Genomic DNA, 27,280 nt, shown 5'->3' on the forward strand with positions numbered 1-27,280 from the left:
GAGGGCAGTCTCAAAGTAAGTTTGGCCGGTGGGCTATGGAAAGGAAGGGAACTCGCAGAAGCAGCTGATTGGATGGTCTCAATCTTTGAGACAAAGAAGTCCATGAGCTCCTCACACTTGTTGTTGGAGGCGAGTGTGGTGAAGACAGGGGAGAGGGATTTAAGAAGCTGGTTAGCAGTAGAGAATAGTAGCTAGGTGTTATCTTTGCTATCTTATATAACAAACTTATCACTAACATTTTTTCATACACCAATGCGCATACCCTTGTGCGTCTAGGATTGTCTCTTTTTTCTTTTCCGCGTACTTCTATGAGGTGCAATCTTTGTGGCTTCAGCAGAGGTAGAGATAGGCTGTTCACATCCCTGCTGCAACTGCGTAGACACTTCTGGTGGACGTCGTCCGGGTTTTGGAGCCTGTGAGGGCCCCGCCAAAGTCTGCTACTCCTGCAGTTGTGCAGGGGCAGACTCGGCCCTCACGATCCGAGGCAGCGTGTGGGGCTCTGACTGAGAGGAAGGCAATGGGGGAGAAATGTGAGCACTTTGAGAAGAGCCCCCACTTCCATGTCCCCTCTCAGCATCATCTCTCTCATGGGCCACCCGCACATCCCTGCTAGCAAGGAGCTGGAGAGCACTTTGCTGCACATCACTGGGGTGATGAAGGCCCAAGTTTACTGTTATATCCCTCCTCGAGATGAGGCCAATGAGCGTCTGCCATCTGTTGTCCACAATAAGCGTCCTCTCATGTGACTGGTGCATTTGTGGCTAAATGCAGGTAGCCAACCTATCCATGGAACAGCACATCGTCGCCATCGCCTGCAAGATAGTTGTATTCATATTAGAGATGGACTCCTTCAATCTCTGCACATTTACACACATCGCAGAGCCTCATACAATTGTTGCTGCCCCTCCAAGATCACTCTCTTTTTCAATGGCCCCGAAAGTTCAGCATCTGCATGCAGTTCAGCGTAATTCTGTCACCATGTTGCTGGGAGGTCCCCGTCTCTCCTCTGCCACAGCCAGCAGCTCAGAAATTTCTAGGGCCTCCTCCTCTGCTGGAGTCAATTGACTGAAGACTGGAGGGCCACCTCCCATTCTCTGCCTTTCCTTAGTGTTGTGGGCTCTCCTCCTGCAAGGAGTGAAAGAAGAGAACTTTGAGTGAGAGTGGTGGAATTAGTGTAAGGCATGGATGGACTACATCTGTAGAGGGTGACTATGAGGGAGTGAGGTGCCAATGCCAAATGGCCTCCTTTTGTGGTATTACTTTCTATGATATTATTAAGACGAGGGGAGAGTGTCAGTGGTGGTTCGTCAATGGGGATGTGAACAGATACATGGACAGAGGGGGAAAGGTGGACCTGTGAGGTAAGGTTGGTGTGAGGAATGATGCGCAGGAGCAGGATTTGGAAGGCAGAGTAATGTGGTTGTGGTGACAGGCACATCAGGATGAGAGCGAGTGTGGCATTGTACTTACCTTTGCTGACTTAATGAGATCATTGAATCTTTTCCAGCACTGGATCCACATCCTCCTCACGACATCCTTACTACTGACCTCTTCTGCGATCTCCAGCCAGGCTCTTTTTGTGTCTTTGGGTGGTCGTTTGCGTTGATCACCAGGGAAGAGGACCTCCCTGTGTACTTTTACTGCCTGCACCAGAACCTCCAGGGAGATATCGGTGAGGCTTGGTGCTGCCCTCTGCCTTGTCCCCATGACCCACAGTTTTACCAGTTTTATTGCCCTATTGAGACCTCTTGCATTCCTACATCAACCTTCAAATGAGGTGTGTGCAAGGCTGTTTTAAATATCCGCGCTGAAAGCGAGTCATTGGTGATGTCATCAGACCCGCTACATTTAACTGGGCTGGGAAACGCGCATGACTGTTTTAATTGGGACCATTAAGTTAGATTCTGCAGTGCAGAATCTTCAGTTTCCCGGCCCGACTCCAAGGTAAAGATTGCAGCCACAGGCACACAAGATGTCATTTGTGACTTTGATTAGCGAATGCAATACAATAGGGATTTTCAAACTTCTCCATGTGGGAGACCCCCTGCATATATCGGCCTACTCCTGGCGACTCCCGGTCTTAACTTCCAAAGGGACAGTAACCAGCTACCCAACGGAAAACAGTGTTATAAATGCAGAGCACGTGTTTGTTTCATTAGTATACGGCAAGAGAAATGAGGTGCTGCTAAATCAATAAATACAGGAAATTCAGAAATCTGCTGACAGATGGCGAGATCGGAGGACCTCAGGAATCCTGACCCCAGCTTGAAAACTGAAACTACAAGGGAGGAGAGGGAGTGACGAATAATGCTTTATGGGCATTTTTGAATCTAAAAAATATAAACTTGCTTGCAATAATAACATACAGTTGAAGACCGCTTGACTTTATATTGGTGTGAACAGTTTGTGCCCAATATAAAAATATGCACAGTTCTAGTAGCATAAACACGTACAAAAAAAACAAAATAAAATGAAGCATTGACATTTTATGAGGTAGATCAGCATCATCAAATACGTCAGTTCTGTACAACATCTAAATCAAACTGCTAAACTGGATCAGTAAATTGCTATAATTTTGTTTATACTGCAATGTATTTGCAATTTGTTTTTCCAGCAATTCTGAGCATCGAATGGTAATTATTCCAAATTTTTATTAAATAATGACAGCAAAAATGCACAGTGAATTTGAGCAACAACAGTAATTCTGGTAATTGCATTTGCAATTTCCCAACGTGTCTCTCTGTCCGTCGAGCTAAATGGTCCCAAACAGATAGAAAAATACACCGAAACAAAAACAAACTTGAGAAAATAAATGATAACCTCACAATTTAGCAGAAGTGAAAACCTAGGCTTTGCTGTTTGAAAGATAGTATTTAGGAAAAGATCAATTATATTAGTTAACCAAATATTTTGGTAAATCGCTGTTTCTTATTTAAAATGCTCCACATCAATCCCTGGAAGGCTTTGATCAGCTGCACAACGCACCACAGAAGACTAGGCCATGTCCATTAGTTCGCATATCACTGTCAAATCTTTAAACTGTTAATAATTAAAGGCATTTCGGACAATGAAAACAGTTCAATGTAAATATTACCGTTTTGGTAGATTACATGAAGAAGAAAATGCAGCAAAGTGAAGCAAGCAAATAAACAGTTCACACGCTGATCAATAAAATTATAATTGGAGCTATTCTGACCTGCTGTTCAAGTCAACATGAAGTGATATAGTAAACAAAGTTGACCTGATTCACATTGTGATCACTGAACTGGTCACATGATCACACAAATGTTTAAAACCATGTGCTGAAATTCGAACTTCGAACCCATTTGACACATACTAAGAATATAATTCCGATAAGCTCTTTCAGCTGGACATTAACTTAATACTATGCAAAGCACAAAATGCAGACGTAACTGGAAATTTACTAATAAATCTCAAAAATCAGCACACCTTTGCCCCCAAAACTAATAATCTGCAGATACTGGAATATGACAGTCAAGGGGATACAATTTGGAAAAACAAAGCCTCAATACTTTAAGGTATTGGTCACTTCATTGAGGCTCTGAAGTACTCGGTCACTTTGATTTCAGTTTTTTTTACTGGTTACAGCCTTATTTTCTCCCAACATGTCAAGTGTGACGGGTTTATGGATTTTTTTGACACCTTCATTGACTATGAAGCACTTTAGGGTGTCCTAAGGTAGTGAAAGGCCATATAAATACAAACCCTTTGTTTCCTTCAAGGTAATTGCTCTTCCAGCTCTTTGTTACAGAGGCTATTGTGCATAGTTGTTGCAACAGCAGAAACATATGTGGGCAAACAAAATCAGAGCAAATTACTACGGTACATATCCCAGAGCATAAACACGGAACAGGAAGGGGTACTGTTATTAGCAGGAGGTTTTCGTGCTGTTTCTCTAATCAACACAATTATAAAAACAAATTGGTCAGTGCTTCCTTAAATACGGATAACGACCGAATAATCTTAGCAAAAACATCACTGAAATATTTGCAGTGTTAAAGTGTTGTGAACCCCTTGAATCATCTGTGCTGTATCACCATCTCCCGTTCATCAATTTTTCCTTTGGCAAAAGGAAGTTGATCCTATCAAGTTCTAATGCATCCAATTTACATGCCATAAATTCACAAGATTATTATGGTAAATAAGTGATCTCACTTCTGGTGCCTACTGCTGGAGGAAAATAAGTATGTGACTTGATTCATTACACGATAATCATCGTGATCCCAATCTGGTTTAAAGTTGCTTTGCACTACAAGCTTCGTCTATGTTACTCCATGTAGTGTGCTATGTTCCCTGTAATGTTTTGGGGCCCTGCGCGGCCCCATTAAGAGTCAGCGCGGGACATTTAATAATGCTGTGCCGTGCGTGGTTCTTGCATTGAAATGTCTGCAAGCCAGCTGCACGGGTTCCCTGGAGCAGCGTCTTACAAGGAACACTGGTATTGTTTTTAAACACTGTTGTTTTTAAATTTTTACATGAATGTGGAACTCATTACCACATGGAGCGGTTGAGGCGAATAGCACAGGGGAAGCTGGATACGTACATGAGGGAGAAAGGAATGGAAGGATTTGTTGATAGGGTGAGACCTGCTTTCGTGCTGTAAAATTCTGTGTCAAATGTCTCACCACTTTAGTATTTTCAATTCAAGTTCACCCTCTTGTCACTGTGACCTTTATTAAACGTTGTAAGAATGTTGTTTTCTATGGGATATTGTACACCTTTAAAAGACTATCCATATGCGTCTCACATGAACCACACTGAAATGTGGCCATGTGATTTGCATACAGGATTGCTGACTGCTGTTCATGCAATACATAGAATCATCATGATCATCATCATAGGCAGTCCCTCAGAATCGAGGAAGACTTGCTTTCACTTTTAAAAGGAATCCTTAGGTGGTTGTACAGTCCAATACCAGAACCACAGTCTCTGCTGTCACAGGTGGGGCAGAGAGTGATTGAGATGGTTGGGACAGGTTTGCCGCACGCTCTTTCTGCTGCCTGCGCTGGATTTCTGCATGTTCTCGGCGATGAGACTCGAGTTGCTCAGCGCCCTCCCGGATGCACTTTCTCCACTTGGGCAGTCTTTGGCAAGGGACTCCCAGGTGTCAGTGAGAAATGTTGCACTTTATCAGGGAGGCTTTGAGGGTGTCCTTGTAACGTTTCCGCTGCCCACCTTTTGCTCTTTTGCCATGAAGGAGTTCAGAGTAGAGTGCTTGCTTTGGGAGTCTTGTGTCTGGCATGCGAACTATGTGGCCTGCCCAGAAGTGCTGATCAAGTGTGGTCAGTGCTTCAATGCTGGGGATGTTGGTCTGGTCGAGGACGCTAATGTTGGTGCGCCTGTCCTCCCAGGAGATTTGTAGGATCGTTGGTGGGTGCATCCAGTGTGTGAATTGTGGATGTGGAATGAAGAGAAGGAATCTTTGCCTCTCATAAAAATGCCCATTCCCATAGGCCACAGGTCGCTCACCCTGCACCCACCCTCCCCTTCACCCCATGCCCCAACCTCCCCTAAGCCCCCACCCCCCCTTCACCCCACAACCTCAACTGCCCCAACCAGCCCCCAGCCCAACCCACAAGCCACTCCCAGCCCCCAACCACCCCCCCCCCCCCAACCACCCTCCTTAAAACCTACTTCTTTGACTAAGCTTTTGGACACCTGCGCTAATTCCTACTTATAAGGCTCAGTGACAAATTGTTTTATCTCATAATACTCCTGCAAAGCATCTTGGGACATTTCACTACGTTACACGCGCTATATAAATATAAGTTGTTGTTGTTGGAAAGAGCACAATCTCCAAGTCCGCATTTATGTACACATGCATGATCATGAACAACCTCTGCACCCATCCTCCAAACATGGACAACAGCATCTCCTGACAGGACCAGTTCGGTTCCATTTCAAAATCTGGATCTGACCGATCAGATTACAACTGCTTCCATCAATATTTGCCTTTATGTGTTTTGGGACTATATAAATGCAAGTTCTTCCTTCCTTTAACCCTGCGTCGTTCCCCTTCCTCCCTGTTGTTCCCCAACCACATGACTTGTAACTCATGAGGTGCCGCAGCCCAAGTAAGATGTCATGGTCATTATCTTGCAGTAGTTTTCAAATATTTCTGTGTAGGAGACCCCCTGAAAAGATGAACACACTCCCATGGGTTAGTTGTCCAAATTGCTAGAAGGACAATGTCAGCTCCCCAAAGGAAAACAATGCTATTATTGCAGAAAGTGTGGTTCATTCGTATATAGCCACAAAAACAAGCTGATAGGTCTACAAATATTTAGAAATTGGACAGACCATCCAGGTTCGGGACTCCTTGTCTGATACTTATGCTTTAGTGTGAATGAAAGAACAACCGCTCCTTCTGAATCTGGCTAATTTAGCACAGGCTGAGTTCAACACACACTGACCCAGGACTGAATGAATACAATACCTGCTGGTCTCACATGAAGTTAGCTGCACCTGGCTGACCACACTTCTTAAGGTGTCTAGCTTGCATAGTCTACAGGAAAAGCCGGCAGACGACACGATGTCCTGTGTATTGTTCTGCAAGTATTGGATAGCATTTGAATATATAGTTCTCTGGTATTAGTGTACAGGTACAACATCTAAAATCTGGCAACCTCGGGACCCAAGACCGTGCCGGTTTTCAGATGTTTCCATTTTTCGGACCTCGCTGTTGGCACTCCTTGCCGACCGCCGATTATCACTACCCGCAACCCCCCCGGCACTGCGTTTTTTACCTTTTTTTTTACCGGTTTCCTCGTCCCTCGCCGCTCGATGGGAGTGTGTCCATCTTTGCAGGAGGTCTCCTACACAGAAATATTTGAAAACCACTGCAAGATAAGGACCATCACATCTTACTTAGGCCTAAGGGCACCTCATGAGTTACAAGTTATGTGGTTGGGGAACAACAGGGAGGAAGGGGAACGATGCAGGGTTAAAGGAAGGAAGAACAATTCCAATTTTCGGACAGCCGGATTTGAGACGTTGTACCTATTTAGGATTTCCATGTATTTCTTGACAATTATTTGAACTATATGTTTACCCAGATCAACTTTAAAAAGAGTGGTTCACACCATGGTCCAGTTAGAGAGAGAGTCCCTTATGCATTGTGTCACCATTAAACCTCACAAAATAACAAAATTGCTCGTAATTCGCCTGCAGTAATCAGTAGTGTTTTGGTCACTAATCTTTCTTCAGTCTTCGCAATTATGCTGCAATATTTGCTTTAAATTCCTGAGGCCATGATTTTTTTCTTGTTGATGTATTTTGCTAGAGGCCTGTGATACCAGGCAAGGAAAAGCACTGGGCAATAGGAATTGTCCCAGAACATTTTTGGTTTCTAGTGCTGAGGATTAGTCAGACAAAACAGCACTTGACCAGAATAGCCCCCAGGACAAAACACAAACTTTGTTGTCATTTTCACAGTCAACTGCACACTTATTACAGATATTTACAATCCAGTCATTGCTTGGCGCAGGTTCAAAAATTAATCCCAGGAACTGCAATAAAAGAATTGGGTTCTCATGGAGCGTGAGCACCAATCAAACATATTTCTTTTCTGTGGCACATAACTCTGTCCTGCCAATACAGTGAACAGTTCCATGAAGAGAACAAAGGCAGTAGTTTTTGGGAAATCCATAAATGTATCAAAAAAAGACCCACAATCATAAAAATAAGTAATGACTGCAATGGATTAAAGCAAAAAACTGTTGTAGAAAAATTCAGTTTCCTGTGATGGCTCAGCTTGTAAATGCAATACTCAGGGTGGAACTGAGGTACAGGCTAGGAGGGTCGCAGGTCTGATCTCTGTATGTGCTACATTAGCTGACCTCAGTTGGCACACAGTGTACTAGTACCGGAAGGGGAAGTGAGGGGAGGGGGAAATCAGCCAGAGTTTCCACGCCTGGTCCTGTCCAGTCACCGCTACTGGAAAGTGTGCATGCACAGATTTCAGGTGAACAGTGGTCCAGCTCATCTGTAATATTCTCCAGAGTTGAACAGCTCACTGCTCAGGCTTACGCACGAAGAATGGCCTCTTGTGTGAGCTACTTTGGGCGGCTGAAACTTATGGAACTGTACCCAAACACGAGCTACAGGAGCATAACATAGGCAATGGGCTCAAATGCAGCCCTGAACGATCAACTGTAAAACCTCAATTCTGCTAATCAGTGGATAACAGTGTTGTAGATTTGACCCTTGATGTGTGCTAAAATAACTGATCACGGCCAGGACTGTGTTAGAGGTGCTACAATTGGTCTCAGCAGTCCTCGGTTACGGAGGGAAACAATACATTTTGAGAGGGGTTTCCCGATCACTATCAAGTGATCCCCGCGGGAAGTTTGTTTGGACATAGGGTGAGGATTGAGATGGGTTGTGATGTCTTCACAGTTAAATAGCCTGGCCATGCTCCCTGCCCAACTTTCATGAATAATGGCCACTTGACTGAACAACGAGAGGGCAGGCCGCAACTCTAGATGTAAAGTCCAGCAAAGGATCAATGGAGGCGATCTTTGATTATGGTGCAGGCGGTGGATGGGGCATCCACTATGCCCGCCCGATGATATTGGCATGAGGCCCGATCTGATTTTGTGGTTGGGCCTCCTTTGATAACTGCCCCGAGCTGCCAGTGCTGAACAGCGCTAAACCCGTCAACTCCTCTGAGGAGCCGAGCCACAGGGGTGAACGCAATGCTTGGGAGTGAACAGCAGCAGGTAAGACGACTTTTGCGGGGCCAATTTGTGGTGCCCCCGGCCTATAAAAAACATTGGTAAAGCGGTTACTTCCCTTTCATGAAGCAACCTGTAGCAGTCCCTTTAAAGGAAAGCTGGTTTGGCCATTCAACACTCACAGTTCCACTTCCACTGGAAGTTAAAATTACATTGAGGTCCTAAACATATCTTCGGACCCCAGTTTAAATATTTTAACAAGGTTCTCGTCTGTTTTTATTTTTTTTGGAGGGGGGAGGCGCAGGAATTGGGACTGGCTGCCTAAATTGAGGCCTCGTGTGGACATGGGTGCAAAGCCTGTGTGAATTTATGTTTTAAATTTCAACCCGTCCCCATTCAGTTCACGAAAATTGAGGAGGGGAATAAAAAAAGCGGGACATATTCGCTGCACATTTATTTGAGTCAGGATCAACATATACTGAATAGGAGATAAATGTGACCAATTATTACACTGTATAATTTGGATTTTAGGAGCCCTACATGAGCTAGTTCCTGCGTTTATGTTGTTAAACCCTTTCCGTAGACCGCTTGCAGGTTTGTAACAAGTGAAACTGGGTCTACAAGTATGTTATTAACCGATGAAAATCAGACACAGGCCATGCGTTGCTCATAGTGACCTCTGATGCTGAAATTACCCTGCAAGAGAGAGAAACACAAACAGAAATAGACGAAGAAGAAATAGAGAGAGCAGGGAGAGGGAAAAAGTGAGACAGAAAAAATATTCTCTGATTGGTCAGTGCTTGATCTGAGCTGTGGGTTTCGAGATGCGAGGTGTTATTCTAACCTACTACTCGTCTAGGCTATTCACCCCCCAACCCCCCGCCCCTCCAATGGTTCACTGGTGTATTTTTAAAGTTTACAGTAACATGATTATGGTAACGTTCACACGTTAGCATCAGCCTTCTTCAAAACAAAACCTTTCATGTGGTAAACCACTTATAGTATTGGAGCAGAGTTGATAAATTGAGTGTGAGAGTGGGAAAGTTAATGACAAGGGCATTCACATAGAGCAAAGTCAACAGAAAATCTAATTCCTTCTTCAAAGTGAAAAGGAACGGCATCACTGCTCTAATCCTTTTTAATCTCAGACAAACTGAGAGTTTCTTGCTTGCGACTTGAGATTGGCAGTGTAGTGACACACTGTATCTTAAATATAGAAGCACTCTTTAAGCACGTCATGCAGTGCTGTGTGGGAAAAACAAAAAAGGTCAAATTGTGTCATAGAGGTCGTTCAGCTCCCAGACTCACTTTTGATCCATTCAACATTTTCTTCGTATCCCAGTATAAGTATTTGAGCATCTTTTAATTTTTGGTGCTCTAATTGGTCTTGTTGGTGAAATATATAATTTATGATTTTTAATGTCATAGTTCCCATGGAATTTTTTTATTTCTTTTCTCAGAATGTTTCCTGAATATTCTTGACAAGAAAAATACACGATGAGGAGACCATTCAGCACATCTTACCTTATCCAAAAATATTCCACTGTCCCAACTGTGTCTTAAATGATGTTGCTGCTTTCACATCCATATTTTACCGGGAAGTCTATTCCATGTGTTGACAATTCCTTTGTGAAATAGAATTCCAAGCATGAAATACTTTTTTGTATTATTTCCCACACTAACTGACAACCATCATTCATCATGGACATTGTTATGTATGCAATAACTCGATAGATTGAATACTGTTAATTAACTCAGGTACAAACCTGGCTCTGCTTTATTAGGGCCCAAGGTGATTACATTACATGATGGTTTGCCTTTTATACCTGGGCTGCATACGCGTGCGCACAGCCCAATTACTTCCGACACTGGCGCCGCCTGGTGGCTAGAAATCCAAGCATACATCCATGACAATATCCCCCTTTAAGATATTAGTAACAGTCTTTTTACAAATTGAGACGGTCCGTGGCTTTCCACTCCCAAGTTGATCGTCTCAGTTCAACTCCAGCCTTGGGCGAGCGTTCTGAGTCTGTTATGACTGGGGGCTGGGTAGCCAATCTGATGGGAGTGGCAATGACCATGTCAGGGATTGAAAGTCCAGATTCATTGATGACAGCAGAGTCCTCTGATGACTGAGGGTAGGTTGGTTGGTCACTGATTGTTTCTTTCTCAGACTGTTCCGGTTCATTCGTGTGCCGCAGCTTTATCTGATCAACATGTTTCCTGCATGTTTGCCCATTCTTGAACTTGACGATAAACACTCTGTTACCCTCCTTGGCCGTAACCGTACTGGCGATCCACTTGGGACCTTGACCATAATTTAGTGCATCCAAGGATCGTTAACAGAAATGTTGCGTGACACAGCAGCGCGATCATGATACCACTGCTGACTTTGTAATCAAGTCAGAAGATGAGAGAGAGCTTGGTCTTGAGACCTCTCCATCGATAGTTCAGCAGGGGGGACCCCGGTAAGTGTGTTGGGTCTTGACCTGTAACTAAGCAATATGTATGGCAAGCGAGTCTGCAGTGAACCTTGAGTTACACGTTTCATACTCTGCTTGATGGTTTGGACAGCACACTGTGCTTGACCATTAGATGTGGGTTTGAATGGTGCTGACCTCACATGTTTGATACCATTGAGTTTCATGAACTCTTGAAACTCCATACTGGTGAAGCAAGGTCCGTTGTCGCTTACAACGATGTCGGGCAGACCATGAGTGGCAAACATGACACGAAGGCTCTCAATGGTAGCTGTGGATTTACTGGATGACATGATTATACACTCTATTCACTTGGAATATGCACCCACCACAACGAAAAACATCTTTCCCAGGAAGGACCTGCAAAGTCGATGTGGATCCTGGACCATGGTTTAGATGGCCACGACCACAGACACAGCGGCGATTCCGCTGGTGCTTTACTTAGTTGCATGCAAGTGTTGCACTGATGCACACATGATTCCGGATCAGAGTTAATTCCAGGCCACCATAGATGAGACCTGGCAATGGCTTTCATCATGACAATACCGGGATGAGTGCTATGTAGGTCATGTACAAATTTCTCTCTGCCTTTCTTGAGCATAACAACATGATTACCCCACAGTAAACAATCTGACTGAATGGATAGTTCATCTTTGCGATGGTTGTAAGGTTTGATCTCATCACCCATTTGCTTGGGTATGGCAGACCAATCACCACTAAGGATACAATGGTTCACAACCGATAATATCGGGTCCTGGTTGGTCTAGGTCTTAACTTGTTGAGCCGTGACAGGGGTTCCTTCACTTTCAAAAGCATCCATAACTAATAGTAGTTCTGCAGGCTGTGGCGTCTCTACCTCCGGTGTGGGCAATGGCAGATGGCTCAGTGCATCGGCACAATTCTCAGTGCCAGGTCTATGGCGAATGACAATCATTGGCAGATAATGTCAGCGCCCACCGCTGGATGCGAGACGATGCATTGGTATTGATACATATGTTTTCCGAAAATGATGAAATGAGTGGCTTGTGATCTGTTTCCAGTTCAAATCGAAGACCAAACAGGTACTGATGCATCTTTTTTTAACCCCATACACACAGACTAATGCTTCTTTTTCTACCATGCTGTAGGCTCTTTCTGCCTTTGACAAACTTTTAGAAGCATACGCAACAGGTTGTAGTTTACCCGACTCATTAGCTTGTTGGAGCACGTAACCAACTCCCTATGATGAAGCATCACAGGCCAATACTCGATGCTTACACGGATCATAATGTACCATCAGCTTGTTAGAGCAAAGCAGATTAGTAGCTTTCTCAAAAGCTCTATCTTGAGATGCACCCCAAACCCAGTTGTTGCCTTTTCTTAGCAGCATTAAGTGGCTCTAATGAAGTACTCAATCTAGGTAGGAAATTACCGCAGTAGTTGAGTAGACCAAGGAATGAACGCAGCTCCATCACTTTCTGAGGCTTGGGTGCATTTTTGATGGCCTTGGTTTTCGAGTCTGTAGGGCTGATGCCGTCAACAGCAATTTTCCTCCCCAGGAATTCAACTTCCGGTGCCATGAAGACGCACTTCAAATATTGCAGTCTGAGTCCCACTTTGTCCAGACGATGTAGAACCTCTTCCAGGTTGTTCAGATGTTCGGCGGTGTCACAACCTGTGACCAGAATGTCATCTTGGAACGCGACGGTTCTAGGGACGAACTTCAGTAGACTCTCCATGTTCCTCTGAAATATGGCTACAGCCGAGCGAATTCCAAAAGGATACCTGTTGTAGATAAATAGTCCTTTATGAGCGTTGATGCACGTAACTTTCTTCAACATCTCAACCTGCTCCTGTGTCATGTAGGCCAACGTCAGATCCAGTTTAGTGTACGACTTCCCCCCGGCTAGCATTGCAAACAGGTCATCAGCCTTCGGTAATGGGTATTGATTCTGTTTCAAAACTCGGTTGTTCGGAATCTTGTAGTCTCCACAAATCCTGACAGTGCCATCACTCTTCAACACAGGAACAGTGGGGCTGGCCCATTCGTTAAATTTGACTGGTGATATGACCCCTCCACGCTGGAGTCTGTCCAGTCCGATTTCGACCTCCCTCATCATGTATGGAAGCGCCCGAGCTTTATGATGGACTTGCATCTGAGTCCACGTGGATCTGCACTTGGCTCCCGTGAAATTGCCGATGCCTGGTTCAAACACCGAGAAGAACTTGCTCAGCACTTGAGCACATGGAGTATCATCTTCCGACGACAACGTTTTGATATCGTTCCAATTGCATTTGATTTTTTCTAGCCAATTCCTGCCGAACAGCATTGGACCATTGCCTGGAAAAATCCAGAACGGTAAATCATGAACTGCAACATCATACGACACCTTTGACTACTGCACTGCCAATCGCCGTTATGAGTTCTTTAGTGCATGTACGCAACTTGGCATTGACTGGACTTAGCTTAGACCTCATAGCCCCACAGCTTGTTGAATGTCCTCTGGCTCATTATTGGTTGACTTGCACCCATGTCCAATTCCATCGGTACCGGCACACCGTTAAGTTTCACATTAATCATCATCAGTTGGATCTTTGTTAGGAATTAAAACAATCCATACACTTCCTCCTCTGGTATCTCGGATTGCATATCCGGATCCGCGCTATACTGGTCATCATTCTCCATGTGGTGTGTCGCAGCACGCTTGCTTTGTTGCGGACACATGCACTGGAGATGCCCCAGTCTTGAACAGCCTTTACAAATGTACTGTTTAAACCGACACTGAAGAGGCCGATGATTGCCCCCACAATGCCAACACGGTGAAATCGGATTCATTCCCATTGACAGACTTTGAACAGCCACAGGGTTCGCATACGCAGTCAAGTAGGCCTGCCATATGCAGCTCTGCCAAACGACAATACAATCTTGCTTACAGTACTTGCCGAGCTCCGATTTTCGATGATATCTGCTTTAAGTTTTTGTCCGTTGTCATGAATGCCTGGGCAATCGTGATGGCCTTGCTTAAATCCAGCGTCTCCGCCGCCAGTAGCTTACGCAGGATCACCTCGTGCTTGATGCCGATTACAAAGAAGTCCCACAGCATGTCTCCCAATGTGTTTTCGAACTTACACGGTCCAGCTTGACGTCTTAGATTGGTAATGAATTCCGACACATTCTGGCCCTCAGAACGATCGTGCTTGTAGAATCGATATCGTGAGATGATGATGCCGCCTTCTGGTTTGAGATGGTCACGTACCAGAGCACACAATTCCTCATAGTCCTTGTCTGTTGGACTTGCAGGTGAGAGAAGATTCTTTGTGAGTCCATAGATTTTCGGACCGCAAACCGTGAGGAAGACCGCCCTGCGCCTAACTGCTTCAGTGAGTTCCTCCATTTTGTTGGCCACGAAGTACTGATCCACGCGAGCTACAAAACCTGCCCAGTCCTCTCCCTCCACGAATCTCTCCAGTATTCCAATTGTGCTCCTTTTTGCATGCAAAGGTTCTTAAGTTACCTTGTCGCCAAATGTTATGCATGTAATAACTCGATAGACTGAATACTGTAAACTAACACAGGTACCAACCTGGCTCTGCTTTATTAGGGCCCAAAGTGATTACATTACATGATGGCTTGCCTTTTATACCTGGGCCACACACACGTGCATACAGCCCAATGACCTCTGACAGTGGTGTCACCTGGTGGCTAGTAACCCCAAGCATACATACATGACAGATATCATCACGGTGATTTGCATATCACAGTTACTGCCTTTCCTCATCTCTTTACAGATTATCGTGTGACACTCAAGAGCATTGCTGTGTAAGGAGAAGCACATATCCTGTGACCTTGTAGTCCTGATCCAAAATGTCCCTCAGGTGCAATGCAGTAATGCAACAGTAAAATCATTACAGAGAGGTATGGGGAGCTTAAACACTCCTGGAGATGCTTTTACCTAGGGCTGTCCAAGCATTTGTCTCTATGGGCCTCAAGTGTGTATACCATCAAGCCTCAAGGCTACATTTAAAGATTCAATCCATGTTCCATTAGTGTGGATACATATCTCAGGTTGCTGACATTAACAGAACGAGCGATCTAATTTAGGATTTATCCATCGATGAGGCAATAGTGCTGAAAAGTGCCATTTGCAAACCTCCAGGCCCACAATATTTTAAACAGGATAAACCAGCAAATAAGAAATATAAGCACAAATCGAACTGGATTGCCTGAGCTTTGGAGAAGAGATCATCAGGATTCTGGCCCTAGAACTGTTATGTTGGACACCACTGCTCCACACTGTCAGTGAAGCATCTTAAAGGGACTCTACAGAAACACACACACAGGGTAGCAAACGGTTGTTCTGAACTTTTTACAAGTTTGTCAAAAGCTAACGAAGGATGCAAGGGGAATGAAAAAAAATGCTGCAAATGTTCCTTTCACAAAGTATCTAAATGAGCACGGATTAAAATAAAGTGCTCCTTCAGCTTTACATTTATACATTCGTGTACCAAATTATTTTTAAGGTTCAGACAACATCGCACCTGTTAATAGAAATCTGGGAACATATCCTGACCAAAAATTAAACAAGACCTAAATATAATTTTCCCATGTGTTCAGTACCAATCCAAAAATAAAAAGGTACGTTTGAGGAATTCCCTCGTCACTGGGATATTTTTGCCATGGGAACTACTATATTGGGCAGAATTAAATTAACTCCAGGGTTATTTTGAACAGCATTTTACCAACATTCTCAACATTGTCCACTCTGTTTTTATAAGTTGTCTGTATACTAATAATGATGACTTGGTTCAGAACTTTCAAAATGGACAGTGTTTCCTGTATGTTTGTGGGCACAGACAGCAGCAACAGATACTATCAACACATATTAAAACTATTTGAATGGCACAAGATGAAATAAGAATTACTCATTCTGTGAGACTGGAAATGGGTTTGTAAATTCTCAGCTGCAAGAATAACACTTCTGAAGGAAACATATTTCTACAGGTAGAGTTTGAGGTGCATCTGTCATCTACAGGAACTGCTGAAAATCATCATCATTATAGGCAGTCCCTCAGAATCGAGGAAGACTTGCTTCCACTCCTGAAGTGAGCTCTTTGGTGGTTGAACAGTACAATATGAGAACCACAGTCCCTGTCACAGGTGGGACAGATAGTAGTTGAGGGAAGGGGTGGGTGCGACTGGTTGCCGCACGCTCTTTCCACTGGTTGCGCTTGATTTCTCCATGCTCGCGCCATTGAGGCTCGAGGTGCTCAGCGCCCTCCCGGATTTCCTCCACTTAGGGCGGTCTTGGCCAGGGACTCCCAGGTGTCAGTGGGGATGTTGCACTTTATCAGGGAGGCTTTGAGGGTGTCCTTGTAATATTTCTGCTGTCCACCTTTGGCTTGTTTGCCGTGAAGGAGTTCCGAGTAGAGCACTTGCTTTGGGAGTCTCGTGTCTGGTTTGTGAACGGTATGGCCTGTCCAGCGGAGCTGATCGAGTGTGGTCAGTGCTTTAATGCTGGGGATGTTGGCCTGGACGAGAATGCTGATGTTGGTGTGCCTGTCCTTCCAGGAGATTTGTAGGATCTTGCGGAGACATCGTTAGTGATATTTCTCCAGCGACTTGAGGTGTCTAGTGTACATGATCCACGTCTGAGCCATACAGGAGGGCAGGTATTATTACGGCCCTGTAGACCATGAGCTTGGTGGCAGTTTTGAGGGCCTGGTCTTCAAACTCTTTTCCTCGGGCAGCTGAAGGCTGCACTGGCGCACTGGAGGCGGTGTTGGATCTCATTGTCGATGCCTGCTCTTGTTGATAGGAGGCTCCCAATGGGAAGTGGTCCACGGAGTCCAGGGCCGCGCTGTGGATCTTGATGACTGGGGGGCGCAGTGCTGTGCGGTGAGGACAGGCTGGTGGAGGACCTTTGTCTTATGGATGGTTAGTGTAAGGGCCATGTTTTCGTACGCCTCAGTAAATACGTCGACTATGTCCTGAAGTTCAGCCTCTGTATATGTGCGCAGACGCAAGCATCGTCCGCGTACTGTAGCTCGACGACAGAGGTTGGGGTGGCCTTGGACCTGGCCTGGAGACAGCGCAGGTTGAACAGGTTCCCACTGGTTCTGTAGTTTAGTTCCACTCCAGCAGGGAGCTTGCTGACTATGAGGTGGAGCATGGTGGCGAGGAAGATTGAGAAGAGGGTTGGGGCAATGGCGCAGCCCTGTTTGACCCCAGTCCAGACGTGGATTGGGTCTGTGATGGATCTGTTGGCAAGGATCACGGCCTGCATGTCGTCGTGGAGCAGGCTGAGGATGGTGACGAACTTTTGGGGGCATCCGAAATGGAGGAGGACGCTCCATAGACCCTCGTGGTTGACAGTGTCAAAAGCCTTTGTAAGGTCGAAGAAGGCCATGTATTAGGGCTGGCGCTGTTCCCTGCATTTTTCCTGTAGCTGTCGTGGTGCAAAAATCATGTCCGTTATGCCCCGTGGGGGCCGAAATCCACACTGTGACTCCGGGAGGAGCTCCTCAGCCATGAGAAGAAGATGGTTGAGGAGGACTCGAGCGACGACTTTCCCAGTGGCTGATAGCAGGGAGATTCCTCTGTGGTTACCGCAGTTGGACATGTCCCCTTTTTTAAAGATGATCACGATTACTGCATCTCTGTGATCCCCCAGCATGCTCTCCTCCCTCCAGATGAGAGAGATGAGGTCGTGTATTCGTGGCAGCAGTGTCTCTCTGCCATACTTCAATGCCTCAGCTGGGATTCCATCTGCACCCGTAGCCTTGTTGTTTTTAAGCTGTCTTATGGCTTTTTCTACCTCGTGCAGTGTTGGGGTCTCACTGAGGTGGTGGCAGGTAGCATGCTCCGGGATGGTGTTAAGAACACTCGAGTCAAAGGCAGAGTCTCGATTGAGGAGATCTTCGAAGTGCTCCTTCCAGCGGGCCCTGACTGCCTCGGTGCCCTTGATGAGCGTTACCCCGTTCTTGGTCAGCAGTGGGGTGGGGCCTTGGGTGTTTGGCCCATAGGTGGCCTTGACTGTGAAGAAGAATCCTCACACATCATGGTTGTCAGCCAGCTTCTGTCTCTCCTGTACTTTCTCCATCCACCACCTGTTCTTCAGGTTCCGGGATTTTTGTTGGACCTCCTCCTTGAGCCGTCTGTAATGCTGCTTTGTTGCGCCCGTGCTGGGTTGTTGTTTAATGCTCAGAAATGCCCTGTGTTTGCGATCTATTAGCTCTTGGATCTACTGATCATTCTCATCAAACCAGTCCTGGTGTTTCCTGGTTGTATGACCGAGCGTCTCTTTGCAGGCACTGGTTATGGAGACCTGGAGAGCAGACCAAGCGCTGTGGGCATTCTGCATCTCGGGGTCGTCAATGCATGCCAGGTTAGCTGTGAGGCGCTGGCTCTATAGGGCTCTCTTAATTGGGTCCTTAAGTACTCCGGCATTGACTTTTTTGCGGCACTGCTTCTGCTGCCCCCTCCGCTTTGTGGCTATGTTGATGTCGATGATGGATCAGATTAGGCGATGGTCCACCCAGCAGTTGTCGGCTCCTGTAATGGCGCGGGTGATGCGCACATCCTTGCGATCCCTGGCTCGGACGATGACATAGTCGAGCAGGTGCTTGGAGCAAGGGTGTTGCCACGATGCCTTGTATTTGTCCCTCTGGAGGAACAAGGTGTTGGTGATGACAAGTTTGTGCTCAAGACATTTTGTCAGGAGTAGGATACCGCTGGAGTTGGCTTTCCCTACCCCCTCTCTGCCAATCACGCCTCCCCAGATGTCTGTGTCCTTGCCGACCATGGTGTTGAAGTCACCGAGGAGGATTAGTTTGTCGCCCTCGGGGACGCAGGACAGGGATTTTGCAAGGTTGGAGTAAAAACCCTCTTTGGCCTCATCAGTTGCATCGAGTGTTGGGCCTACGCACTGACGACTGTGGCGCACTGGTTCTGGGATAGGGTGAGTCGAAGAGTCATGAGGTGTTCGTCGCAGGGGAGTCTTTGATACGGGGGTCAACAAGCTCGTTTTTGATGCCGAAGCCGACACCGTGGCATTCTTTCTCTGGTTTCCCTTTCCAGAAGAAGGTGTAACCTCCACCTTGTTCCTTGAGCTGGCCTTCCCCTGCCCGCCAGGTCTCGTTTAGGACGGCGATGTCAATATGAAACACATCAACACTTAAAAGTATAATATATATTTCATATCCTTCCAACTCAAACAATTATCACCCATCCCAAACTGACTACTGATTAAAACAGGCAATATCAAAGTGCTTTAAACTAGTTAGAGGCTTCTCCCATCCAGTGCCAGCATGTATACTTTGTCCATTTTTAGATGTTGGGCCATATAGTCCTTAGTATAATACATGTAAAATGACATATTTACAATAAAGAACACTCTTCCAGACTGTCCAACAATCAGCTCACATTTTGTTAACACAGTAACAGCATTTGATATACCAAGTAGCTCTAGACTTGTATTTTGCATCATTAAAAATCAGATTTTTGTTAATAAGGGAAGAGATATTACATTATATTATATGTGATCGTTGCATTTTCTATAACAAATGGAAATAAGATACTCTATGACTAATTTTAAAAATCAGTTTGTATATTTAAGTTATATTTTGATTTGATAATGAATGAGATAACTGCCTCATATTGAGATTGAAGCAACATATTAATGAGCCCAGTTATCAATCCTGCCAGGATAAAGATCCATCCCACAGGTGTGAAGTAATCATTTACCCACAAGTGCCATGAGGTGATTGGAACTATTATTCCCTCTCCAAGTACTGCCGTACATCTCCATATTCAGGCTCAGTACCGAGAGAGTACTAAGCTTGCAAAGGGTTTACTGAAGTGGCAAGAGTTACCAGGTTTTCGCTGATAGGCAGCAAGTGTGAAATTGGCATCATTTTAACATTGTTTTTGGACATAGCTGCAATTATATATATTAGTCCATGACTCACTTGTGAACGCAATGGTATTTTGGCCCAGGGCTGCCCAGTCAGTTTAGTATTTTAATATTTCATACTCACAAAGATGCCTTTTGTGTTAGCAGAAAGGTTACAGACAGCTTATTAAGTGGTAATATTAAAGTGCACTTCACACTTGTAATACAAGCCATTAAAAAAGATCCTCTTTTCAAAGTTAATTTTACAAATGTATATTTTCATAATCCCACACTTACATGAATTACACAGTCAGGGATAGTGGAATATCCAGTTTGTTACACTTGTGAGGAAGACCTTCATAAATCAACGTTGACTGCTTTAGCAATAAACTGAGCATTTCATTTGTTCTTTATTGAGCATCCTCTACGGTCGGACAAATCATTATATCAAACACTTCATCAAATGAGCAGAATAAGTCTTGGGTCTGATTTAAAAACTTGCCCAGTAACACTTTCCTTTTCTTGCTTCCATAAATCATAAATGCCACTGTCTAGAAATGCTGCAATACTGAGCATCTAAACTACAGTTATTAGATTGGATTCCACAATCAGGACCATTTTCAATCGTCACAGATAAAATAAAGAATTCTGGAGGAATCCCTTTAAACGGAGAGTGGTGAGAATGTGGAACTCACTGCCACAGGGAGTTGATGAAGCAGAGAGCATCGATCTATTTAATAGGGATACAGGGGCAGAATGGGAAGAGGTAATTAAAGTGGGAGGAGGCTCGTGTGGAGTATAAATACTGGCATAGATCAGTTGTGCTGAATGGCCTGTTTCTGTGCTGTAGATTCTATGGGGCCGAAATTGGTGGACTTACCGTCCCCTGCCTCTGAGTTGTCTGGGCGGTCTCCCCTCCGAGCGAGTTTGGTGGAAGCCTCCTGCCCGCGGGGAGGGTAGACCGCTGGGGGACCGCCTGCTGACGTCCGCTGGCGTGTAACGTGCGTAAGTGTCCTCCCGCCCACCGAGCTGCCAGTTTGGTCTGGACGGGAGACCGTTGTAGCAGGGGAAAAGACTGCCGTGTGGAGGCAGGTCTTACCTCAACGGTAACTATGAAGACCTGCAAAAAAAGGTTAGTAAACTTCCTTTCTTTATTTTTATTGCAGCAATTCAAGTGGATGGGGTCCCCTGAAGTATTTCTAGTGTTTCGTTTTTTATTTTTTGAAAATTTTTAAATTTAATCAGTTCCCCCCTCCCTGGGCCTGACTCAATCCACAGCGGTACTTTGCCGAGGATTGCATTTGCAGCCGAGAATGGGAGCACCTGCCCGTTGCCACCCAGATTCAGGGCGTAAGTCACACTTTTGCTGCCGGACGGTCTTTCCAGGAATTTTTCATGAAACTTCTGCCCAAAGTACAGTCAGGATCTCAGCGGTCTTTTGGGTGGCACTTGGGCGGAACTTAGCTTCCACCAAATTCGGAGTCTATGTTACTTTCTCCCAGTAAGATAAATGAACATCTCACTTACACATCACCTCAAATATTTTGTGTGAATATTACATTCCATACGATATATATATGATCACTTAATTTTCTATAACAAATTGAAATAGGATATTGTGAATTGGATATCACTTTAATCTTTAGCTGTATCAAACTGGATCATGGTAAAATAGCATTGCCTCATGCTGGTCTTTCTCAGGCTGTGGTGAAGGCACATTGATATTAGGAACATAGAAATGTAACAACTTGCTTTTAGCCCCTCGAGCCTGTTCTGCCATTCAATGAGATCATGACTGATCTGTGACCTAACTCCATATACCCACCTTTGCCCCATATCCCTTAATATTAGTGGAGTAAAGTGGATGAACCTTTTCTCTGCCTGATGTTATTCCTAACCTGGGAGTGCTTGATGTTGACATCGTTTACAAAACTGGACTGCAATGAAACCGAATATCGGGCGCTGCGTAGAACAGGGTGTCGATCCAATACCAGCCATTTTGCACCACTGCCGGAGATGAATTTCCAGACCATTATCTTTGCGCAACACTTGGCTTATTCAGTTTATCTGACTGTCCACTGTTCGTAGAGCCCATTGTATAATAAATAAAAAAGAAAAGAGAGGTCCTTTCACATTATACACCCATTACCTTTATTTTTCTCTGTTGTAAGGTTACTGAGCACAAGATCATTCCTGTTGCAAATACTTTTGGTACTAGAGAGAGATTGCATTAGCTGTGTAGGTGTGGCTCATGCTGGGGCATTCAACACACCAGAAGGTAGCATATCCATTCTCAAGCCTCAGGCTCTTGTCGATAGTATCAGGTTCTGAAGTAGTTTCCAGAACTAAATTGAGTCAGTTCTGATCTATAGATGTTGATAAATTTCCCCATTTCTTAAGGATTGTGTGATCTGTTGAGCCAAGTACTACTTCAGGATTTCTAAATGAGTGTGGCACCTCAGTAAATCTCTTGGCTGTAAGAAGCCAAGAAAGAAAATCCAATCTTCAACTTGGAGACCTCCAAGCAATAGCACATTATATTCAAATCCAAAATTAACATTTGGAATTTGACTTATCCAAGACCAGTAGTCAGCATAACATTTTCCAAAGTAATGGAATGTTTCAAAAATGATTCCATTTATTAAAATATCTTCCAAGTGCAAATGTTGTCAAACAGTCACCATTTATAGTTTCAACTAAAGAAAATGTAATTTAAAAAAACTACTTTTATGCTATTTTTGGAGGTGGCATTCTACAGTTGTGTTTTTTCTCTAAACCTTTTCTTTCTGTGTACAGCATAAAAGCAAGGAAAGAAAGAAAGGTATCGCAAAGCGCTTCACAACCAACAAATAACAAGACAGCATGAAACTGCTTCAGAAAATGATGTAAGATCAATATTTAGATTGAGACGTTTGGTGGCTTCTTCAGATGTTTCACTTGTACTCTTGCTCTAAAAGCACTATTATTTAGGGGAGAGTCCAGGAAGGTAAATAAAGAAACTAAAATAATCAGAATTTCCATATTTTAGTGAGTGTAGCAAAAGTATTATTAAAGTTTATTTTGGGAAAATTAAAGATGTTCTTGAAAAAAATAACTTTCTCATGACTCATAAAAGAAAGACTTGCATTTATATAGCACCTTTCACAACCACCAGACGTCTCAAAGCGCTTTACAGCCAACGAAGTACTTTTGGAGTGTAGTCACTGTTGTAATGTGGGAAATGCAGCAGCCAATTTGCACACAGCAAGCTCCCACAAAAAGCAATGTGATAGTGACCAGATCATCTGTTTTTTGTTATGTTGATTGAGGGATAAATATTGGACACCAGGGATAACTCCTTTAGCTCTTCTTTGAAATAGTGCCATAGGATCTTACCCATCCACCTGATGGAGCAGACGGGGCCTCGTTTTAACTTCTCATCCGAAAGGCAGCACCCTCCGACAGTGCGGCGATCCATCAGCACTGCACTAGAGTGTCAGCCTGAATTTAACAAGTAAGAGATATTCATTCAATAAGAACACCCTCGAGCCTACTCTGACATTTCATAAGATCATGGCTGATCTGATCTTGCGCTCAGCTCCACTTCCCTGCCCTCACCCCATAACCTTTCACTATCTTATCACTCAAAAATCTGTCTATCTTCACCTTAAATATATTCAATGACCCAGCCTCCAGAGCTCTTTGGGGCAGAGAATTCCACAGCTTTATGACCCTCAGAGAAGAAATTCCGCCTCATCTCAATTCTAAATGGGTGACCCCTTATTCTGAAACTATACCCCCGAGTTCTAGATTCCCCCATGAGTGGAAACATCCTCTCTGCATCCACCTTGTTGAGCCCCCTCAATATATAATATGTTTTAATAAGATCACCTCACATTCTTCTAAACTCCAATGAATATAGGCCCAACCTGCTCAACCTTTCTTCATAAGTCAACCCCCTCATCTTTGGAATCAACCTAGTGAACCTTCTCTGAACTGCCTCCAATACAAGTATAACCCTCCTTAAATAAGGAGACCAAAAATGTATGCAGTACGCTAGGTGGCCTCACCAATACTCTGTACAGTTGTAGCAGGACTTCCCTACTTTTATACTCTATGCCCCCTTGCAATAAAGGCCAACATTCCATTTCCCTTCCTGATTACTTGCTGCACCTGCATACTAACTTTTTGTATTTCATGCACAAGGACCCCAGGTCCCTCTGTACTGCAGCATTTTGTAATTTCTCCATTTAAATAATAATTTGCTTTTTTATTTTTCCTGCCAAAATGGATAACTTCACACTTTCCCACATTATATTTTGTCTGCCAAATGTTTACCCACTCACTTAGCCTGTCTATATCCATTTGCAGATTTGTGTGTCCTCCTCACGACTTGCTTTCGCACCTATCTTTGTATCATCAGAAAACTTAGCTACATTACACTCGGTCCCTTCTTCCAAGTCATTAATATAGATTGTAAATAGTTGAGGCCCCAGCACAGATCCCTGTGGCAGCCCACTAGTTACAATTTGCCAACCTGAAATGACCCATTTATCCTGACTCTCTGCTTTCTGTTAGTTAGCCAAGCGCTTATCTTGTGCAGTGACTTTTATGTGGCACCTTATCAAATACCTTCTGGATATCCAAATACACCACATCTACTAGTTCCCCCTTATCTACCCTGCTCGTTACATCCTCAAAGAACTCCAGCAAATTTGTCATAACATGATTTCCCTTTCATAAAACTATGCGGACTCTGCTTGACTGTATTATGCTTCCAAATGTCTTGTTACTGCTTCCTTAATAATGGACTCCAGCAATGGCTGTGCACCTGTTTTTATCATCAAATCTTTGTGTGAATGGAATACCATAACCAGCTTCAGGAGGAGGGGAGGCTGCTGCACAAATTCAGCCCTCAGACAGTCAACTGATCTTGAGCCTGACTGAGGATTAGAAGGGAGGTTACACCATACTGTGACAGGTCAGGGGGAATTAGGGAAATGAAAGAGCAGAGAAGGAATGAAAAAGGAAAATGAGGATGAAGGAGAAAAAAGGAATGAGAACAAATGAGAGGAATGGAGAGGGGAGGTCGATGAGATAAGTCATTAAAGGGACAAGTTGCAAGAGGGAATAAGGGTAAGAGAGGAAACACAAGAGAAATTATGAAGAAGAACGAGAGAAGGAAAGATAAGGAAAAACAAAATTAACCTGGAAAAGGGGAAAAGGGGAAAGAAAGAAGAGGTGTAATGTGAGCGAGAAATAACAAAGAAAGGAGAGAGTGAATATGAGAAAGAGACAAGGACAGAGAATGAGAGGGAGAGAGAAAACGAGCAAGGTAGAAGAGAGATTGAGAGAGAGAGGGAACAATAAAATAAAATCCAGATTTGAAGTAAAAAGTTGGAAATAAAGTATGTTAAAAATAAGAATGATCAGCTATGTTTCAAAATCTGATGCATGGCATACTTCCAGTTAAGGTTACAGTAAAAGTATTGGTTAGTATGCTAGCACAGTATATTTAAAACTTCTGGCTCTTGTGGGTATATCACTCCTTTTTCCAACTCGAAAGACTGGCCACCCCCGGTACAAAACGATGACACTATCTGCTCTGTACTTTTTCCAAAATCTGGTTCAGGACTTAATTTGGAAAAATGGAAGCGCACATCAACCTCAGTGTTATCCCAATGTTGTACTTCTGAAAAATAATTGTTAGTAAGAGAAGAGGAATGTGCAGGCCACCAAAGACCTCTTAAGTATGTGTCAGATGGAGGAGGAATATTATCAGTGACACTGAACTACTTGGAAAAGGCATAAAGCTAAGAATTACTGTAAAGACTAGTGTTATTATTTTAAACATCTTTTTTAGTTTGTGCCATTTGGCAAGATACAAGTATTTGTGTGCTTAACACTGTTCTGTCAACAGAATGTTCCTATTGTCAACACTCTGTCAAATAAAAATCCATGTAAAAACACAGCGAGTAATAATATGATGCAGACGTGTTTATAATATATACAGAACTATATATAAACTGGTAAACTACTGCATGGGGGTCTGTGATAATACAGAACCCTTTATAGTACATAAGAATTAGGAACAGGAGTAGGCCATCTAGCCCCTCGAGCCTGCTCCGCCATTCAACAAGATCATGACTGATCTGGCAGTGGACTCAGCTCCACTTACCCGCCCGCTCCCCGTAACCCTTAATTCCCTTATTGGTTAAAAATCTATCTATCTGTGATTTGAATACATTCAATGAGCTAGCCTCAGCTGCTTCCTTGGGCAGAGAATTCCACAGATTCACAACCCTCTGGGAGAAGAAATTCCTTCTCAACTCGGTTTTAAAGTGGCTCCCCCGTATTTTGAGGCTGTGCCCCCTAGTTCTAGTCTCCCTGACCAGTGGAAACAACCTCTCTGCCTCTATCTTGTCTATCCCTTTCATTATTTTAAATGTTTCTATAAGATCACCCCTCATCCTTCTGAACTCCAACGAGTAAAGACCCAGTCTACTCAATCTATCATCATAAGGTAACCCCCTCATCTCCGGAATCAGCCTAGTGAATCGTCTCTGTACCCCCTCCAAAGCTAGTATATCCTTCCTTAAGAAAGGTGTTCAAAACTGCACGCAGTACTCCAGGTGCGGCCTCACCAATACCCTATACAGTTGCAGCAGGACCTTCCTGCTTTGTACTCCATCCCTCTCGCAATGAAGGCCAACATTCCATTCGCCTTCCTGATTGCCTGCTGCACCTGCAAACTAACTTTTTGGGATTCATGCACAAGGACCCCCAGGTCCCTCTGCACCGCAGCATGTTATAATTTCTCCCCATTCAAATAATATTCCCTTTTACTGTTTTTTTTCCCAAGGTGGATGACCTCACATTTTCCGACATTGTATTCCATCTGCCAAACCTTAGCCCATTCGCTTAACCTATCTAAATCTCTTTGCAGCCTCTCTGTGTCCTCTACACAACCCGCTTTCCCACTAATCTTTGTGTCATCTGCAAATTTTGTTACACTACACTCTGTCCCCTCTTCCAGGTCATCTATGTATATTGTAAACTTGATGTTGTGCACCTTCAGCTGGAATGCAGTTTGTCAGAAATTAAACTACCTCAAGATTACAATCTTATAACCCCACATTTTGACGCAGCACAGCGTCATCAGAAAATGAACATTGCTAAAGGTATATTCTTGGATGACATTGAAAAAGTGATCTTTCAATTTATGACATTGTCTTAATATGAATGCTGGATTACA

At 44.1% G+C, this 27,280-nt stretch overlaps 1 long non-coding RNA gene across 1 annotated transcript in view; it reads right to left on the reverse strand.

The window, feature by feature from the left end:
* Positions 1-27,280, reverse strand: part of LOC139227099 (uncharacterized) — a 144,990-nt gene that overhangs the window by 59,643 nt on the left and 58,067 nt on the right. Inside the window, exon 2 of the long non-coding RNA XR_011587380.1 lies at positions 10,221-10,321. This is a non-coding gene — a long non-coding RNA (uncharacterized lncRNA). The remainder of the gene's footprint in view (positions 1-10,220; positions 10,322-27,280) is intronic.

Source organism: Pristiophorus japonicus, chromosome 16 (assembly GCF_044704955.1).
Source record: "Pristiophorus japonicus isolate sPriJap1 chromosome 16, sPriJap1.hap1, whole genome shotgun sequence".
NCBI lineage: Eukaryota > Metazoa > Chordata > Chondrichthyes > Pristiophoridae > Pristiophorus > Pristiophorus japonicus.